Below are 10,202 nucleotides of genomic sequence, written 5' to 3'. Positions count from 1 at the left end.
CACTAATATGTATCTGAATAAATCAGTAGGAAGGAGGCAACGTGGGTTCATAGGGGTTTGATAGAAAATTGGTACAATGACAGATATCAAACTGTCTTCATCATATTATTGAAACAGTTCTCTTCAGTTTCCAGTTTATCAGGCACCTACCTCGCAAAACAATCAAACCTGAAAAGCTTCCATTCACCGTCACAGTTATGATGTACATAAGCAAACTGAAACGACGAATGAAAATTTATACCATGGCCGGGATTTGAAGCCGGGTCTTCTGCTCATTAGGGAGATGTGCTAACCACTACGCCACCCTGGCAGAGTGGTTTTGCACAACTGCGTGGACTATTCTAGCATGTCTCCCCACTCAATCCAAATTCTCATTCGCACCTCAGCCCACTTAGGATTCCTCCTAAGCCCTAACGGCATTCCAGAGGCTACCCAGCTGTATTGGAATAGCACTTCAGTATCGAACGAAACAACTTGCTATGGTAGTCTACGAAGTTGTGCAAAATTACTGTGCCAAGGTGGCATAGTGGGTAGTGCATCTGCCTAGTGAGCAGGATTTGCAGATTCGAATTGTGGCCTTGCTACAAATTTTCATTCATTACAGTACGCACATATACATCATAGATGTTTGAGACTTGAAAAGGTTAAGGGAACCACATAATTTCATTTGATTGAAGCACCTACTCCTGGGTTTCAGGCAGGTCCCCCATCTCGTTCGATGTTCAGGTGCTATTCCAACACATTTGGAGAGCCTCTGCAATGCCGTTGGAGTTTAGGGGGAATACGAAATGGGTTGAGGCATGAATGGGAATTTGGATCGAGGAGTGAGTGTGCTATTTTATGTTCGGGAGAAAAATAAGAGGCTACACCCACCACAAAGCATTACAGTTTCTGCTTACCACAAAACTGAGACATGATCGTATGACCAGATAGGCCTTATATCTTCAGCAGCTTGATTTTGCGAAACAATCGTACGTGGTTCAACGAATGTTGTGGCAGATGCATTATCACAGTCTCCAATAGGGTTGACGGAAGATATGAATGAGAAGAAAATAATTTCAGTCCGTTTTATTTTAAAAAGGTAGCCGAAGAAAACCTCATAGTTTCGTCACTAAAGGCAAGATAACGACCCAGTACTATTCGCCATCAAGAATGAGTGGAAGGGCAAGAACCAAGCGAATATCAGGCAGTACCATTTATTGAGAAAATGGATATTATTCTATAGAAGGAACACAGGCGAGTCGCTGTGGCTACTCTGCCTTCCAGAAGATGTTATCAACCATACGATACATTCATTTGAGCTACACTCGCTTTGCGCCAAGTAAATGCTTATTGAAATTAAAGTCATTGTGTCATTTTAAGAAATGAAATGGAGGATTAGAAAGGTGTTGGCTAATTGTAAGGACTACAAAAGAGGTAAACCCTCGATACAAGGTATTCACGCACCTATGTTCTCGATTATTCTGAAGAAATTAAAGCAGCTCGCAGCCTGTGTCCTTCTAGGTCCCCCACCCAGGTCAAAACAAGGTTTTTGTTTTTGTGGTTATAGAATTAACTTCAAAATAGTAATGACGGTTTCGAAAGCAATCAATAGGGATTTCTTGACACAGGTGGATAATGTGGAACGGGTTATTTCGGATAACGGTCCACAGTTTCAATAACAACGATAGGTGGAAACATTAAAAATGCATAGGATTATACCTATTTCATGCTACAGACCTGCATACAACCCTGCAGCACGTATTATGCGCGATTTAGGAAGTCTCTGTAGGATTTATTGCTCGAAACAGCACACGACGTGGGACGTTTTCTTGCCAAACTTCCAGGACGTCACGAATGAGTTGCCACACAGCTCCGCCAAACTTCCGCCCATCACGTTACCGAAGAACCGACAACCGCGAGATTGCATGAGAGAAGTGGGCTACGCGCCGAGAGAAAAGGAACGACACGAAAACATCGTCAAACAAGCGCTAATGCATCTCAAGGTGGCAGCCATGTAAAAAAACGGTTCAAATGGCTCTGAGCACTATGCGACTTAACTTCTGAGGTCATCAGTCACCTAGAACTTAGAACTAATTAAACCTAATCAACCTAAGGACATCACACACATCCATGCCCGAGGCAGGATTCGGACCTGCGACTGTAGCGGTCGCTCGGCTCCAGACTGTAGCGCCTAGAACCGCACGGCCACTCTGGCCGGCGCAACCATGTAAAGGCAGGGAAGAGAAGGCAAGAAAGCAAGGATTAGACAAATCCAATTAGGACTGAAGGCGTTGGGACATTCTCAGCGTCTCTCGAACAAATAAAAAGCGGTGTGCCACAAATTCTTTTCAGTCTACGAAGGGCCCACGCGAATCTGCAGAATTGCGCACGAGAACATAGTGGAACTGCAATCTATAAACACAGGATAATCAACTAGTGTCCAGCATATCAGCAACGTCAAGCCCTTCACGGAATAAGGAGGAGTTTGTGTGGAACAAACAAATGCAGAATTTTTGTGCAAACTGGAGGTAATAGGACTTGCGCAATGGAGCAAAAATCGATGTCACATTTTGTTTTGTTATCATTTAGCTCATGGGGAAAACATTTGGTTGGATAAATTACTTCGGAGTCAAAGGACACCCCGCGCGGCTGCCATTTTCAGTAATTAAAATAGTAACTGCCACTAAAAAATTATAGAGTTGTAAAATGTGTCGAGGTGTTGTAAAATAATCGAACCGTTACTACATGACATCAGTAACACGTTTTTATTTGAGGAAGAAAAATGGCGTTTTCACGATGAATGCGAAGATCGGAGAAGTAAGTAGACGGCGTCAGGAAGCGAGAAGAGCGGATTATCTTTTGTGATAATTGGGTATAAAGGGGGAAGATTTCTGCTACTCAAAGTATCGAGAGCGACTACGCGGCTGATGCCTCATAGGGCTACTCTTGGAATCAAGGGAAGTAATGTTGACGGTTGGGGTATTAAGGTCCATGCCTAGGCTGCCTCTGGACACAGATTAATAGAGTGGAAAAACCAGAAGAGGGATGCCGAGGAGCGTTTGCACCCAAATATAGGTAGGGAAGGGAAGAAGAGTTATGTAGGCCACGCCCAGGTGTGTTTGTGCTGAATATTAGAGGAATTCGGTTGGAAAGAAGTTGGGAACATTATTTTTATATTTTTCTAGGAGCACTTGGATGCTGGAAGACGTGAAGCGTCAAGGACAGCTAGAAACAGAGGCTGTACAACGTGGATCAACAGAAGTTGGATGTCAATCAACCAAGAATTATGCCATAAACATACGTATACGAATTTAAACAATGGATAACTTATGTTTCAATGAGTTTATTTTCTTAGACATATGAATACGTGAGAAAAGGAGGAATGAAATGAGAAGGAAATACCGGTTGACGACAAATCAGGCGGCAGAAGAGGAACGTGTTACAGGAAGTAAGGTTTACAAAGGAACATACAGAGGTACTGTCTGTATGTTTTAAATACACTCCTGGAAATGGAAAAAAGAACACATTGACACCGGTGTGTCAGACCCACCATACTTGCTCCGGACACTGCGAGAGGGCTGTACAAGCAATGATCACACGCACAGCACAGCGGACACACCAGGAACCGCGGTGTTGGCCGTCAAATGGCGCTAGCTGTGCAGCATTTGTGCACCGCCGCCGTCAGTGTCAGCCAGTTTGCCGTGGCATACGGAGCTCCATCGCAGTCTTTAACACTGGTAGCATGCCGCGACAGCGTGGACGTGAACCGTAGGTGCAGTTGACGAACTTTGAGCGAGGGCGTATAGTGGGCATGCGGGAGGCCGGGTGGACGCACCGCCGAATTGCTCAACACGTGGGGCGTGAGGTCTCCACAGTACATCGATGTTGTCGCCAGTGGTCGGCGGAAGGTGCACGTGCCCGTCAACCTGGGACCGGACCGCAGCGACGCACGGATGCACGCCAAGACCGTAGGATCCTACGCAGTGCCGTAGGGGACCGCACCGCCACTTCCCAGCAAATTAGGGACACTGTTGCTCCTGGGGTATCGACGAGGACCATTCGCAACCGTCTCCATGAAGCTGGGCTACGGTCCCGCACACCGTTAGGCCGTCTTCCGCTCACGCCCCAACATCGTGCAGCCCGCCTCCAGTGGTGTCGCGACAGGCGTGAATGGAGGGACGAATGGAGACGTGTCGTCTTCAGCGATGAGAGTCGCTTCAGCCTTGGTACCAATGATGGTCGTATGCGTGTTTGGCGCCGTGCAGGTGAGCGCCACAATCAGGACTGCATATGACCGAGGCACACAGGGCCAACACCCGGCATCATGGTGTGGGGAGCGATCTCCTACACTGGCCGTACACCACTGGTGATCGTCGAGGGGACACTGAATAGTGCACGGTACATCCAAACCGTCATCGAACCCATCGTTCTACCATTCCTAGACCGGCAAGGGAACTTGCTGTTCCAACAGGACAATGCACGTCCGCATGTATCCCGTGCCACCCAACGTGCTCTAGAAGGTGTAAGTCAACTACCCTGGCCAGCAAGATCTCCGGATCTGTCCCCCATTGAGCATGTTTGGGACTGGATGAAGCGTCGTCTCACGCGGTCTGCACGTCCAGCACGAACGCTGGTCCAACTGAGGCGCCAGGTGGAAATGGCATGGCAAGCCGTTCCACAGGACTACATCCAGCATCTCTACGATCGTCTCCATGGGAGAATAGCAGCCTGCATTGCTGCGAAAGGTGGATATACACTGTACTAGTGCCGACATTGTGCATGCTCTGTTGCCTGTGTCTATGTGCCTGTGGTTCTGTCAGTGTGATCATGTGATGTATCTGACCCCAGGAATGTGTCAATAAAGTTTCCCCTTCCTGGGACAATGAATTCACAGTGTTCTTATTTCAATTTCCAGGAGTGTATATATTTACAATTACTCTGTCTAAGGTTTGATCCTTGCCACATTTGAATAATTCAGAGATCAGGATTTGTTTGGTTGTGCTTATGTTTTCTTTGTTGCGAGTTTGTTTAAGGCAAAATGGGCACCCACTCCGAGAGAAGAACCACGTGAGGAGTTATAAGGTAGTTAGATGAAGTAGATAAATGGATGTAGATTGAAAAGCATGATTGGGAGGAACTCGTTTGATCCAGCTCCTAGTCTAAAGGTGAAATTGTATTAGGTTAAAATTACATGGGGGCATGAAAACATCTACGATTATACCAGCGTGTTGGTGTTGAAGGATTAAGGCATGTTAAGATTATTGAAAATGCTAGCGCAGTATTCTTCATTGTATTCATAAGTTATGATAAATAACTAAATATTCACCTTGTAAACTATTTCTATTATTACAAGTACTAAATAAATATAGAATTTATTGTATCTCTTCGAATAATTTTAGACCACTGACTCAAAACTTTAGTTTTTATAAAAGAAAAACAAAATATTGAAGGATATAGAGCCATTGTATGTATAAGACAATTTCATAAATAATTTCCTGAGGAATACGTACGGTTAAGGTTTAATCTGGCGGATTCTTTATGTACTTTTTACGTACAAAGTCCTTGTAGGAATCTAATATTTAGTTGGATGTAATGTGCAGATGACCCTACAGATGACGCAGGACCGGTGAGCGGGTTCACTTATGCTCGCGAGACAGGAAGGAAACCACAGTGCGAAGTCCAGCAGCTACGAAAGTGAAAGTAGGAGCTGACTGACCCACTTTTTGCCGTACGGGACCACAGCAGGGTCGCCACCCTGTCCGGCGTGTCATCCCTACAGACCGGTTTCCTCGCGGCCAGAAAATAGTAGGGGCTGGGACTCACCTACTAAGGCAGACACTGACGCCGACAGCAGAGTCTGGTCATCGACAAAAACGACTCAGCAAATGGCTGTGGAAAACAAGCATTGGCATGAGCTGGTATCACATGAAATGGAGCGCAACTAATCCACAATCCTAAATCGGTGTTAACCTCACCCTTTGTGCCATACCGTGAACTACAGGACGGATTTCTCCTCGCCAAGAAGCTGGGATAATGTCATGCCTTTCCACAACTTGCCATTCGACCCCCCCCCCCCCCCACACACACACAAACAAACAGATAAGATGGAATTAACCCTGTGTCTTCAGAAATACGGAAGAGTGTGTTGTCCTGTGTGTCGTCTGCCACCTCGAATTCAGTGCAAGAAAAATAGTTTCGTAAATTATTTGACGAACGTTCGTTCTTTTTCAGCAAGACTGTTTTGGAATTCTTTGTACAGTTTTTCTTTTACGTCTGTGTCATTTATTTGCTTTAACACTATGTAATTCAATTGGTCTCAGTCTTATGCCGTATCATTTACTTGCAAATTTATCATTATACGATTTTGCAGTTATTTATATGTTTGAACTGTTGTAATGGCAGGAATCTCAACTCAACACTTTTTGGACATCTTTGTAAATTACTAGTATACTTGTGAATTCATTTCTGATATTTACTTTCATAAAACATTGTTTTGATGTTGTGATTGATAATGTATAGTTATTGTACAATTGATTACTTTTCTTATTTTTTCATATTTAACTGCAAGTAAAAGTGTTTCGAAGTAAAGTGTGTGCGTTTGGTTTTTTCCTCACTGAAGAGGCAGACAGCTGATCAAAGTGGCCTGAAGGGCACCATTAATTTAAGGTAGATTGTAAAAGAGGACGCCGACACCCTGTAGGACAGCATTCGCCAAAGGCTGTCGTGTGTGCCAGACAGGATGAAGGGTTACCAGCTGCGAGTCAACACAACGCGGACAGCAGATAATGCCACAGTCATTCAGACGGCCGCAGAGGAGTCGGAATTCTGCACGAGATGACCGCTGCTGCCTAGTTCCTAAAGCGTTTTTCTACTTTGAGACATTGTAAATTACAGTAAAGGTCCCAGAAGGAGGGCAACAATGATACTTTGGCGGAAAATGTAGAGAAGACAGCGCCAGTCTGCCAATAGGTGAGCAATACGCCGATGGTCGCTATGCAGGCTCTGTGAAAGCTAAAGGTATTTATGGCTCTATGATCTTGGCCGAACATGGCAGGCAAGGTGTGACGATTCTATAAGTGTGAGACTGCAACTTTCTCGCCACAAAAATATCTGTAGTTGGCCTCTCTCTCATATAGACTGATGAGCTAAAAACATTATGATCACCTGCTTCGTAGTTTGTCCGTCTTTGGAATTAAATACATCACTGATCCTGCGCATCAGAGATCCGACAGTTTGTTGCTAGGTTTGTGAAGGTATGTGGCATTAGATGTCTACGCACAGTCATGTAATTCATGTAAATAATGGGCCACTGATTTGGGTGTGCAGTGACGGCACCGAATTATGACCCAGATGGTTTCGATAGGATTTACATCAGGCGAATTTGGTCACCGATATACAACACGAGTTCATTATAATGCTTCTCAAACCACTGTCGGACGGTTCTGGATCCGAAACACGGACACTTACATTACTGAAAGATGACGTCGCCCTCGGGGAAGACATCAAGCCCGAAGGGCTACGGGTAGTTCAAAGCCATCAGCGTATCTTCAATTACAACCACAGGTCCCATGCAAGCCCAAAAGCGTGTGTCCCATAGCATAATATTGCTTCCACCAGCCTGCGTCCGTGCTGCACGTTCCGAGCCGCCGTTCACCTCTGCTGCGGAGCTTCATGTGCAACGATGTATGATGAACGGTGTGCTCTGGAACATTTGTGCATGCGCCAGCATTGTACTCTTTCGGCAGAGATGCCACAGATCATCATGTATCCTATTTTACAGAGGAGACAATCCTCCAAACCCCATCTGCTGTGAAGAGTCGTTGACGTTCATTTATTTAGCGCACAGTGGTAGTTTCACAGTCCTACCTCTTTCCGTAGATGCTTATGACAGTAGCATGTGAGCATTCGACCAGCTTCGCCCTTTTCTCGATACTAGTTTACAATCCTTGTGTAATAATAATCCGCCCTTTGTCAAAGTCGCTTGTCCCAATGGATATCCCCATTTGCAGTCCGTACCTACGCTAGGATGATATGTGTGCGCTCCGCATGCATAGTTTTGCTACCGCGTCACGTGATCGCAACGCTACCAGGCGGCATCCACCGTCGCGGTTGGCAGTGGTAACAATGTTTCGATTTATCACTGTGGTGTATAAAGCAGATAGGAATCTTAGGACGGTCGTAGGAAATAAAATGCTCATGCGCTCCTTTGAGGCACCGACAGGACAGAGCCAAAACACATTCCTTTCTTTAGCTGTAGGGCTCTGGGCGCGAAAATTTTATTGGTCAGCCTGGTCTGATGCAGCAGCTTTGGAAAATCACTGAGAAGTGGGAGAACGCTCCAGGAGAATTGACACTTGTAGGATGACTGCTTGTGAGAAGTGGATCTCAAAGAAGGGGCGAATGTTATGACGGAAGAGAGAAGGAACTACGGTGACACATTGTCCGCTGCTAGTGAGAGAATCACTTCATAGTCCTTTGACGTTGCAGCTCCAACGGGATCATGATGTTTGCGTTAGGTAGCTTTTCGGTATTCACAGCATCATCCGACAAAGTGGCTGCCGACGGCGGCACAGGCGGACAACACAATCAGCTTCAGTGAGTATAAACTGCAACGTAAACGTTGCTGTGTTAATGAGTGGGAGGAAGTCGCAGTTCTGGCATGCATAATTTTACGAACTCAAATTTTGGCGATCACTGTCGTCATATCGCGAAAATGAATCAGTGTGCTATAACGTAATATCCTATCGGTTCCTTGTCTTGAATCTCCGCCAACCTTAAGTTATTTGTAACTCTTTCATGTGCTTGCGGTAATTTGTCAGCGAATAGGATGTTATTAAACGTGTTCGTGTTACACTTCCAATTGCAGCTACCGCACTCTGTTTTTTATAAGGTTTTTTTTTAAACATTACGGAATTTTTTATAGCCAATGTTGCAACAAAAGTTACCTCCATCCCATGTAAAGTATTGCCAGTTCCACGACTTTCGTTTTCGTGTATCCATACTGATGTGAATCACAACTTTATTCGAATGAACTTCAGACATACGCGCACAGCGTCGTTTCTCGAGAGCTTTTCGAGAATCTCAAACTAGAAGCTCAAGGAATTCTCAGTGCGCTCGAGTCGCTGCGCCTCACGGCTGTCAACGTGATGAAACGTCAACCTGTCGTCCACAGAAGTTCAGAAAATTCAACTGATTTGATGTATCAGTGGTCTGCGTATGGTACTCCTTGTAATGCACAGCTGTCGCAAGAACACACTCAACTTTTTTGCCAACTGCATACGCTTTTCCAGAATTATTGCCTTCTGTGTTTTCTTAAAATCACTTTCTGCAGAACCAATAATACGTTTACATTTACTTTCATTTTAATAAAATAAACTAATTGTATAGCTACAACATCGACTATTCCCCTTCTGAGATATTATTAGTTGTTGCGGCGGCGGCGGCAGCAACAGCAGTAGTTAAATCCCATGTAAGAGGCGGCCTGATGGCCCTTATCACATCACGTGAAGCAAATGGATATTTTACAGCATAATTGACTGTGTGGATTTGCTGCATAAAGGCAAAAGCTCGCGAAGCCGCAGCACACTTATTGTTTGTTATGTATCTCTCCGTATTTCAAAGCAGTTCTCGAGTCAAGGCTTCTTTTGATGGGCAATGGACAGCATTTCAAGAAACGATCTGTTCACTGAGAAATAAATGGTTGCTAAGTTACGAATAGCGTATGGAGCTGGAAGTTTGTTTTTTAGAGCAAAGGTTGCTGCCAGCCAGTGCTCCAACCGTCGATCACCTGCCATCTTCCTGTATCCCGGTAGGCTTGCACTGCGTCGGTCCTACATTTAGCATCGTCCACAAACGTTCTCCAGGAACTCCCAACAGTCCAGTTACGAGGGCTTTTCTTTCATTTAAGTGTAACTTCTGTCCTTTTTTACTTACAGAGTATTCTTACAGCTTCATTTTCATTGTAAATAATTGAAAGAAAAATAAACATTCTCAACTGCTTACACAGTATTGTTTCTTCAGACTAGCGACTTGTTACTTGCCATAAAAAGTTCCATTTGCATCCCAGTTAAAAACCTGCGTAATACCTACCCTTTTCCTTGAAAGAAAAGCACCTGACTAGAACATATGTGTTTCCTTTCCCTGAGAGCTAAGGGGACAGGCGCTGTGGTCCCACATGTGTATTTTTGTTGTACCTGTCTGAAGCTCCACGTCATCTACAC

The sequence above is a fragment of the Schistocerca serialis genome, chromosome 4, assembly GCF_023864345.2.
Source record: "Schistocerca serialis cubense isolate TAMUIC-IGC-003099 chromosome 4, iqSchSeri2.2, whole genome shotgun sequence".
Lineage (NCBI taxonomy): Eukaryota > Metazoa > Arthropoda > Insecta > Orthoptera > Acrididae > Schistocerca > Schistocerca serialis.
This window is presented reverse-complemented; position numbering follows the sequence as displayed.